Below are 11735 nucleotides of genomic sequence, written 5' to 3'. Positions count from 1 at the left end.
ATCCTTATACTACCTAAATCAACAGAAATTGCCTATGTCTATGTTGAATTTTTTAAGTGCAAGAAAAACCCAATTTTATTTTTTTGTATCAAAATAGTCCTATAATTTCATGGTAGAAAACATGGTTGCATCCCTCAATAAATAAATAAACAAACAAAAATTTGAACAGTATTATTTTCATGAGAGTTGTTCAAAATTCATGACCATCTCTAAGACATAAAAAACTAACCTGTTAACTAACACTGAAAACTGGTTTTGCATACAGTTTATAAAGGCACGTTCAGATTATAGTTTCTATCTAAGATTAGATGAACATAATTTCCTTTTAATCTTTATTAATCAGGTGAAGCTTATATCCCAGGACCTAATTGTCACATTGAAAAAATAGTGTAGGAGTCACATAAATTATGGAGACCTGGAAAAGTAAATGGCACAATTACTATGCCCCCAAAGCATCTTTGAGGTCAAATTCAATATATCACTGGGATGACTCACCAATAGCAAGCATCAGACAAGATTTTTCTCACACCATGTTGGGGCCACCATGGATTAGCACCAGATTAGAGATAAATTCTCTTTAGCAAATCTGCCCATAGCCCAGAAAGTTATCTATTTTGTTAATTGAAAATTGCATTTGTTTCCTTTCTAGAATTCCTTCTCCAGACTTGAGCACTTGCCAGCCTTCCTCCCTTTTTACCTTTTCACAGACTAAGTGTAAGCTGCATACCTCGATCCTTTCTTCAGCAGAACATTCAGCTCCTGTGTGTGTAGATCCTGGCATGACAGCCAGCATTGTGGGAGAGAGAGGGAGATTAGCCTTGAAGTAGAGGGTCACAGCTCTGTGACTTCATATCCCTCAGAACTGTAATCTTTATCTCACCTGCAATGACAATGACAACACTTGCATTAAGATTCAAGAACTTTTCTGAGACTTCTTCCTGCTGATAATCACCACAGATCATTTGTTGTTTCTCATGAGTGTCTCAAAAGATTGTGTGTGGAAAGCCTCCTAGGATTTCAAGATCACAGAAGGCTGACAGGGGTATTAGGTGCCTGGAACATCAGGATTTGATATGTGAGGGTGCACACAAAGAAGCCTGAGTGTCTCATTGGATTTCAGTTTTCTCTGTGTTCTACTGCATAAAGTAACCTAATAAAACTCAGATTCCAGGGCTGTCCAATTTTAGAGCACTCATCAAAGCAAAGTCAGTCAGGAATTCAGGGATAGCTAATAATGTTTCATGAAGAGGGAACCATAAAATCATAATCTGTACCGGAAACTCTTGCTTTCTTTGTACAAGTAGATGATGAAAACATCTATAAATTAAGGGACTTAAACATTCTAGAAAATTTTACAAATATCAGTCCTACAATGTCAAGGATCCTGAACATAATCCTATTCTAATAAAATAGTCCATATGTAACTATGCCACATAAAATATTACCAATATTCATAAAATATCACATAACTTAGCTTTTCTTTCTTTCTTTTTTTTTTCTGGAACAATTGAGATTTTATTTAGATGTAGATGTTCTCCAGTAGGTAAGAAGTCGGCCTTTCAGCCACAAGGTCAATGAGGAAGGCCTGACCTGGCCTATATCCCTATATCCCTAGCCTACAGTTACTTCCCAGCCTCTTTGGTTTTTTTCTTCATTGTTTTTGAACACATACTTTGTAATGTTTACTGTTTTTGCTGTACACAAGTAAAGGGTGCAGTGTCATAAATAAATGTATGTATACAATGTGTAATCAGAAAATCAGTGTATTTAGCTAGAACTTTCCTATTCTTTATTTTTCTTTTTCATTAATTTGTTTATTTACTCTACATTCCTACTGCAGCTTCCCTCTTCCCCTCCTCTCCTTCCCCTCCTCTCCAATTCCCTCCCAAAATTCCCCCTTCCCTTTCTCTACATAGAAGGATAGACCTCCCAAGGATATAAAACTACCTTGGCATATCACATTGCAGTTGGACTAGGCAAGTCTTCTCCTCTCGATGTTTGACAAGGCAGCCTGCTTAATAGAAAGGGATTAAAAGTTAGGAAACTGAATCAGGGACATTCCCTGCTTCAGTTCGTTGAGGAACCCCATGAAGACCAAGCTATATATCTGAGATATACATACATACATAAATACATACATACATAAATACATACATACACACACACACACACATACACACACACACACACACACACACACACACACACACATATGCCCTAGATTTGCCCCATGCATACTCTTTGGTTGGTGGTTCGACTTGAAACCCCACGAGTCTAGGTTAGCTGATTCTGGAGGTTTCCTTGCGGTGTCCTTGACCTCTTTTGTTCTTTCAATTCTTCTTCCCTTCTTCCGCAATATTCCCCAAGATCGATCTAATGTTTGGTTGTGGGTCTCTGTTTCTGTGTCCATCAGCTGGTGGGTGAAACCTCTAATAGGACAGGTATGTTAGGCTCCTTTCTGTAAGTATCTCAGGATATTATTAGTAGTTTCAGGGGCTGTCTCTCTCTTATGAGATGGCTTTCCAGTTGAGTCCATCATTGGTTGGACATTTGCTCAATTTCTGCTCCATCTTTATCCCTGCACATCTTGTAGGTAGGAAAATCTTTTGGGTCTCCTCTATTTGATGTCTTGCCTGGCTATAGGAAGTGACCATTTCAGGTTCCATATCCCCTGTTGCTAGGAGTCTTATCTAGGTTCACCCTCATAGATTCCTGGAAGATTGCTTTGTCCTAAGTTTGTGACTTTTTCCAGAGATGCTGCCCATCAATTTCAGTTGTCTTTCCCAGTCTTCTTTCCTTCCAACATCCCCACATTTGATCACTCCTGTTTGCCCTTCTCATTAGCTCTCCCAGGCAGTTCCCTCTCTTTATCCACTTCAGATGTCCATGTTATCTTCCCTTCTGAGTGAGATTCAACTAGCCTCCCTTCGGCCGTCCTTGTTACTTGGATTATTGGAGTCTGTGCTTTGTACCATGATTATCCAGTATCTTATGGCTAATTTCTACTTATAAGTGATTACTTGCCATGTGTGTATTTCTGGGTCTTATCTCACTCAGGATGATGTTTTTTAGTTCCATCCCTTTGTTTGCAAATTTCATGATAGCCTTCTGTTTAATAAATCAATAACATTTTATTGTGAAAATATAGCACATTTTCTTTATCCTTTCGTTGGTTGAATGACATCTAGGTGACTCCCAATTTCTGACCATTACAAATAAATCTGTTCTGAATACAGTTGATCAAGTGTCATATGTGGTATGATGCAAAATCTTTTGGGAATATGCATAGAAGAGCATAGCTATGTCTTGAGGAGGAACTATACTCAGTTCTCTGAGGAATCACTAAACTCATTTCCAGAGTGGTTCTACAAGTTTGCATTCCCACCAGCAATGAAGGGGTGTTTCCCTTGATCCACATCTTTGCCAGCATGTGCTCTCTCTTGTATTTTTGATTTTAGCCATTCTGAAGACTATAAGATGAAATCTCAGAGTTGTTTTGATTTGCATTTCTGGTTAAGAACTTTGAACATTTTTTTTTTTTTAGTGCTTCTCAGCTATTAGAGATACTTTTGCTGAGAATTTTTTTGTTTAGCACTGTACCTCATTTTTTAATTAGGTTATTTGGTTTGTTTGTGTAAAATTTTCCTGAGTTCCTTATATACTTTGGCTGCTAATCCATTTTTGGATATATGGTTGGTTAAGATCTTTTCCTATTCTGTAGACTGCCATTTTGTCCTATAAACCATGTCCTTTGCCATCCACAAGCATTTCAGGTTCATGAGTTATCATTTTTTTTTATTTTTAAAATATTATTTATTATTTCACATTACTTCACAATATCGGCCCCTTTCTCTCCCAGATACCACTTACACGATCCTACCTGATTCTTCCCTCTGCCTCACCTCTTAGAAGGGGGGAAACCCACTCTAGGTATCATCCCAAGAGCCCACACCTCACTGTCTGGGCCATGCCCCACACATCAAGTCAATGCAGGACTAGAAGCATCCTCTCTTACTGAGGTCCTATAAGATGGCCTAGTTAAGGAAACAGGATCCCCAGGCAGGTAGGCAACAGATTTAGTGACAGCTTTGCTCCTGTTGTATGGGGACCTGCATAAAAACTAAACTGCACATCTGCTACATATGTGCAGGGGGCCTAGTTCCAGCCCATTACCACAGTTTGGTTAGTGATTCAGTCTCTGGGAGCTCCCAAGGGTCCAGGGTACTTGACTCTGTTGGTCTTCCTCTGGCAACCCTGTCCTCTTTGTACCTCTCAATCCTTCCCACAACAGTTCCTTAAGATTTCCTAAGCTCCATCTAACATTTTGCTGTTGGACTCTGCATCTGTTTCCTTGACATCTGGGTGGAGTCTCTTAAGGAACCATTATGCTGGGCTCCAGTCTGTAAAGCCTAAAAAGAGTATAATTAATAGATTGGTTTTTTAAAAATAATTGATGGATTGGTTTTTGCCCATGGAATGGGACTCCATTTGGACCAGTCATTGGTAAGTCATTCTCTCCTACTCTGCTCTGTCTTTGTCAGAACATATTTTCTGGGTAGACACATTTTGGGTAGAAGGGTTAGTGGGTTATTTGCTGTTCTTATCCCTCCAGTGGAAGTCTTTCCTGGCTACAGGAAGTTAGCATTTCAGGATATATATCCTTAGAAGCCTTAGCTAGAGTTGCCCCATAGAATCCTTGGGGCCCCTTTCCTTCAAAGTCTCTAGCATATTGTATAATTTGCACTCCCCTGTACCACAGCCTATTACTTTTCCCTCTCCCCTGCTTTCTCTACACCTTATGTTGCACTCCCACCCTGGCTTCACTCTCCAACCTATCTGCTCTCCCACAGAGTTTCTTCCCTCCATCAACCTCATAATTCTATTTTGTTTCCACTACCGAGATTCAATAATCCTCCCTTGATCCCTTCTTTTTATTTGGTTTCTATGGATCTGTGGACTGTAGTATGGCTATCTTGTACTTTATGGGTAATATCCAATCTGGCTTAAACTTCAAGTATTATATTAGATAGATAAAGAAGAGTAAGCAGGCTTATCTTGTCACTAATTTTAATGGAATCATTTTAACTTTCTCTCTGTTTAAATGGATGTTGCATATTGGCTTGCTTTATATTGCCATTATTGTGTTCACATATGTGCCTTGTATGCTTGATCTCACCAAGACATTTAACATGAAGAAGGGGTATTTGAGTTTGTCAAAGTCTTTTTCAGTTTCTATTGAGATGATCATGTCATTTTTTCCTTTCTGTTTGTATTTATTGTGGATTACATTGATGGATTTTTGTATATTGAACCAATCCCTGCATCCCTGGAATGAAGTCTATTTGCTTATAGTGAATGATTCTTTTGATGCTTGGATTTAGTTTGTGAGTGTTTTATTATTTTTGCATTAATGTTCATAAGAAAAAATGGTCTGAATTTTTCTTTCTTTACAGAGTCTTTGTGTTATTTAGGTGTCAGTGTGTCTGATCACATAGAATGAGTTTGCCAATGCTCCTTCTGTTTCTATTTTGTGGAAAGATTATAGGAGTTTTAAGATAAATGAGTTTTCTGTGAGATTTTGTTTCTTTTCATCCTTTGCTTTAGTGTTGTTAGACTCTTACCTTGTGTCCTCCAGCTCTGAGACTTGACAAACATAACAGACTTTTGTCAATAGTAGGGATTATCATTATTGTACCCAGGGTGTGATAAACATTATATAGGCACAGTAAGAATATTGATTCTGCCTCAAAATATTTTGCTAATATGCTTTGTATTAAAGGCAAAGAATGCTTTTTAGGATTCTTTTCTCTATTCTATCACTTCAACCCTATCCTGCAAAAGCATGAGGAAATTCACTTCAATTGTAACCTTCTAATGACAGTGCTTTCAGCTGCTCTGTCAGTTTGCAAGAGATGCTGTGAGCTTCTCTATGTTATAGATATCCTTTATATTCTTTGTGTGAAAAGAGGTTACCAGCCCTAATGATTCTTTCTGAAGTTTAGCTTCAAAATTTAACAAAATTTGGTAGCTATTATAGCAATTGTGATTGGTTCTCATGTATAAGGATTATCATTGGTAGATCATATTCAGGCCTATGACTGATAGAATTACAATTTGTATATACCAGGATATCTCTATTAATGGTAGATGAACAGGTGGGTCACCATGTTTTCTTGGATTTATCTGGAGGCTTCTGTGTAGGATGAGGCTTTAACTTTCATGTTTTATTATTATTGCCAATAATGGTCTTTATGAAATATATTACTTTTGCTCATACATTTTTTTTCAGTGGATAGGTATGTCCAAGTGAATTGCCAGGAAACAAAAATCTGGATCATTCATTCAAATTTGCAGCAGGAAGAATGGAAGAGCTATTGTATGCATCTACATAGCTAAGTAAAGGAAAAGAAAATGTGAAAAGCCAAGATTTCAGTGATAGAACACTGAACCACCTAAAAGTGTTGTCATGGATTAATACCTAATTTATGCCTACTGAAACCCTACCCTGACTCATAACCAGCTATGCCATTGTGCATCATGTCTCAAGTTACCGTAAACTCCAAAAATGATGATATAAACTGTCTACAGTGGGTTCAAACCAAGAGTCTGAGGGGGAGATATTAAAGCTATAAACTGTAGTCATAAATAAATAAGAATTGTTCATAGACAGCATTATTTTAGAAAGATGAAAAGGGAGAACAGGAAAATAAGGGAGATGTGAAAGACAGTGAGCATGATATATTTCAAGGGTTGTTGAGCCATGCATCAGATACCAGTACTCAGAGTTCAGAGACAGGCATTAGTGTCATGAAAAATTTGATATGTCTAATCATTGTATACTATCACTATTGCTCTGTAGTAAAGTTTGTAGTCAGGGATGTTGTTTCCCCCACTTGTTCTTTTATTGTTGAAAATTGTTTTTGCTATTCTGCATTTTTTTTTGCCTTTCCAGATGAATTTGAGAATTGCTCTTTCCATGTCTTTGAACAGTTGTGTAAGGTGGAATGTGATGGGAGTTGCATTCAATCTATAGATTGTGTTTGATAGGATGGTCATTTTTACTATCTTAATTCTGCCAATTTCTGAGCATAGAAGATCTCTCCATTCTATGAGACCTTCTTTGATTTCTTTCTTGAGAGACTTGAAGATATTGTCATACAGGTCTTTCACTTGTTTGTTTAGGGTTACCCCAAGATGTTTTATACTATTTGTGGTTATTTTGAAGGGAATTGTTTCCCTAATTTCTTTCTCAGCCCGTTTATCCTTTGTATAAAGGAGAGCTACTGATTTATTTGAATTAATTTTATATCCAGCCACTTTGCTGAAGTTGTTTATCAGCTGGAGAAGATCCCTGGTAGAGTTTTGGGGATCACTTATGTATACTATCATATCATCTGGGAATAGCGATACCTTCATTTCTTCTTTACCAATTTGTATCCACTTGATCTCTTTTTGTTGTCTTATTGTTCTAGCTGACACATTGAGTAGCATATTTAATAGTTATAGGGAGAGTACACATCCTAGTCTTGTCCCAAATTTCAATTATATTGCTTCAAATATGTCTCCATTTAATTTGATATTGGCTGTTGGTTTGCAGTAAATTGGTTTTATTATGTTTAGGTATTGGCCTTGAATTCTGATCTCTTCAATACTTTTAACATGAAGGGGTGTTTTATTTTGTCAAATGCATTTTCTGCATGGTCATGTGTTTTTTTTTAATTTGGATTTGTTTATATAATGGATTACATTAATGGATTTTCATATATGAAACCAATCTTGCATACCTGTGATGAAACCTACTTGATCATGGTGAATGATGGTTTTGATGTGTTCTAGCATTTGGTTTGCAAGAATTTTATGAAGTATTTTTGCATCTATATTCATAAGCAATATTGGTCTGAAGTTTTCTTTTATAGTTTGGTCCTTGTGTGCTTTAGGAATCTGAGTAATTTTGGCTTCATAGAACTAGATAGGTAATGTTCCTTCTGTTTCTATTTTATGGCATAGTTATAGGAAAATTGGTATCAGGTCTTCTTTGAGGTCGGATAGAATTCTGCAGTAAATCCATCTGGCCCTAGGCTTTTTGTGGATGGGAGATTTTTAATGACTTCTATTTCCTCATGTGATATGGAACTATTTAGATAGTTTATCTGCTCTTGATTTAACTTTGGTATGTATCTGTTTAGTAAACCATCCCTTTCGTCTAGATTTTCCAGTTTTGTTGAGTATAGACTTTTATAATAGGATCTGATGAATTTTTTAATTTCCTCCATTTCTGTTGTTATATCTCCCTTTTCATTTCTTATTTTATTGATTTGGATACTGCGTCTTGGTCCTTCAGTTAGTTTGGCTGGGAGTTTATCTATCTTGTTGATTCTTTCAATGAGTCAGGTTTTGGTGTTCTGCTGATTCTTTCTGTTGTTTTCTTTTATTATATTTTGTCGATTTTGGCCCTGAGTTTAACTATTTCTTGCCTTCTACTCCTTTTAGATGAGTTTGCTTCTTTTTGTTCCAGAGCTCTCAGGTGTGCTGTTAAGTTGTTAGTATACGATCTCTTAAGGTGCTTTGCCACGGCTCTTAGTGCTATGAACTTTGTCTTAACACTGCTTTTATTGTGTCCCATGAGTTTGTGTATGATGTGTCAACATTTTCATTAAATTCCAGGAAATCTTTAATTTCTTCCTTTATTTCTTCCCTGACCAAGTTATCATTGAGTAAAGAGTTGTTCAGTTTCCATGTGCATGCGAGCTTTCTGCAGTTTTTGCTATTGTTGAAGGATCAGCCTTAGGCCATGGTGATCTGATAGGGTGTATGGTATTATTTCAATCTTCTTGTATCTGTTAAGGGTTGTTTTGTGACCAATTATATGGCTGATTTTTGAGAAGGTACCATGAGGTGGTGAGAAGAAGGTGTATTCTTTTTTTCTAGGGTGATATGTTCTCTAGATATCTATTAAATCCACTTGGTTCATAACCTCTCTTAGTTTCACTGTGTCTCTGTTTAGTTTCAATAACCTGTTCTTTGGTGGGTGTGGAGTGTTAAAATCACCCACTATTATTTTGTGGAATTCAATGTGTGTTTAGAGTTTTAGTAAAGTTTCTTTTTTGAGTATCCAGTTTGTTATCTTATGCCTTTTTACAGGTGAGTGGAGTTCATTAATATTGAGAGATATTAAAGAGAGATGACTGTTGGTTCCTGATATTTTTGTTTTTGTACGTGGCTTCATGTCTTGTGGCTCTGTGCTTTTGACTTTCTTGTGAGATGCTTCATTTCTTGTCCTTTCTTTGATGCAGGTACCTTCCTTTTGTTTGAGTTTTCCTTCCAGGATCCTTTCTAGGGCTGGGTTGTATATAGGTATTCTTTAAATTTGTTTTTCTCCTGGAATATTTTGTTTTCTCCATCTATGTTGATTGAGAGTTTTGTTGGTTCTAGTAGCCTGTTTTCTTAGAGTCTGCATGATGTCTGACCAGGCTCTCCTGGCTTTCATAGTCTCTTTTGAGAAGTCTAGTGTAATTCTGATAGGTCTACTTTTGTATGTTACTTGGCCATTTTCCCTTGCAGCTTTTAATATTCTTTCTTTGCTCTGTGCATTTAGTGTTTTTCTAATTGTGTGATAAGAAGATTTTCTTTTCTGGTCTCGTTTATATGGTATTCTATAGGCTTCTTGTACCTTTATGTCCATCTCTTCCTTTAGGTTCAGGAAATTTTCTTCTATGATTTTATTGAAGATATTTTCAGGACCTTTAAGCTGGGAATCTTCATTCTCCTCGATTCTTATTATTCTTAGATTTAGTCTTTTCATTGTGTCCTGAATTTCCTGGACACTTTGAGTTGTGAGGTTTTTATGTTTTGAATTTTCTTGGACAATTGTTTCAATCTTGTCTACTGTATCTTCAACATCTGAGATTCTCTCTTCTATCTCTTCTGTTCTGTTGGTAATATTTACATCTGTAATTCCTGACCACTTTCCTAGGTTTCCCATTTCCAGGTTTGCCTCCATTTGTGTTTCCTTTATTGTTTCTACTTCTTGGGTCACTTTATTCAATTCCTTTACCTGTTTACCTGTGTTTTCCTCTATTTCTTTCAGTGAGTTACTGATATACTCTGCAAAGGACTCTATTATCTTCATGAGATAGGATTTTAGGACAGATTCCTGATTTTCAGGTGTGTTGGCATATTTGGGTTTTGCTGTGGTGGGAAAACTGGGTTCTGATGATGCCCACGTAGTTTGGATTCTGTTGCTTATGGGCTTGCACTTGCCTTTCACCGTCTGGATATCCCTATTGTTTGTTGATCTGGGTGACCATATGGAGCCAGTCTCTTCTTTCCCTGGGTTGCTTCAGGTCCCCTGGTAGGCTTGTGGCCCTAGCTGTATCAGACCACCTGTGGGGCCTTCCAACTGGGGGCTCTTCACAGGAACAGAGAAGTTGCTCATCTGTTGCCCTGGCTGTAGTAGATCTCCTGGGAGGCTTTCAGACTTTTGGGTTTTCAGTGGAGCAGTCAAGCTGTTATCCAACTGCACTGAGTGCAGCCGATTCTCAACTACTCTGAGTGCAGGGGGTCCTTACGTGCTCAACTGTTCTGAGTGCAGTGTGTCCAACTGCTCAGTGTGCAGAGGATCCTCTCAGATGTATTGGGATATGGAGTCTTCATGGGAGTAAATGAACTAGGGGTGTGCCCTAGCAGCAAGGACTAGGCAGAATGGATGAAAAGTGTGGAAGGGAGGTGAGTGATATTTGGGAGGGCAGGGGTTTTGGTGCATTTTGGGCCCCAAGTCCACCATGCTCCTAGCAGCAACAGCTCTGGGACTGGGGTGACAAGGGTTACTTCTTACCAACTGCTCTGAGTGCAGCGGGTTCTCTAGTATGTATCGGGATATGGAGTCTTCATGGGAGCAGATCAACTAGGAGTCTGACCCAGCAACAAGGGTCAGGCAAATTATTAATCATTTTATTTATTTACATTTCAAATAATATTCCCCTTCACAGTTACCCCTCCATATTCCCCTATTCCATCCCTCCTCCACATTTCTCTTTGTCTCTATGAGGGAGCTCCTCTACCCACTCACTCACTCTTACCTCACTGCTCTAGCATCTCCCTACACTGAGGCATCAAGCCAACACAGGACCAAGAACATGATGTCAGAGGAGGCAATCCTCTGCTACATATGTATTTGGAGCTATGGATCCCTTCATGTATATTCTTTGGTTGGGGGTTTAGTCTCTGTGAACTCTCGGTGGGCCAGTTAGTTAATATTGACCTTTCTATGGTATTGCAGTCCCCTAACACTCCTTTAGTCCTTCCCCTAACTCTTCCATTAGGGTCTCTATTCTCAGTATTGTGGTTGTCTATGAGTATCTGCATCTGTATTGGTCAAGTTCTAGTAGTACCTCTCGGGGAACAGACATACCATGCTCCTGTCATCAAGCACTTCTTGGCATCAGCAATAGTGTCAGGGTTTGGTTTCTGAAGATGGGAAGGACTGCTAGATGGGGTGGTCTCTGAATGGCCTTTCCTTTAGTCTCTGTTCCATTTTTTTTGTCCCCATCATTATTTTGGAAAGGAACATTTCTGGGTTAACAATTTTGAGATGGGTGGGTGGCGCCATCCTTCAACTAGGGGGCATGCCTATCTATTGGAGGTGGTCTCTACAGGTTTTCTCTCCCCTTTGTTGCATATTTTGACTAAAGTCATCCTCATTGAGTCCTGAGAGCCTCCTGATTCCCAGGCATCTG

Source organism: Mus pahari, chromosome 21 (genome assembly GCF_900095145.1).
Source record: "Mus pahari chromosome 21, PAHARI_EIJ_v1.1, whole genome shotgun sequence".
In the NCBI taxonomy this organism is placed as follows: domain Eukaryota; kingdom Metazoa; phylum Chordata; class Mammalia; order Rodentia; family Muridae; genus Mus; species Mus pahari.
The sequence above is the reverse complement of the archived record's forward strand: the minus strand, read 5'-3'. Positions refer to the sequence as shown.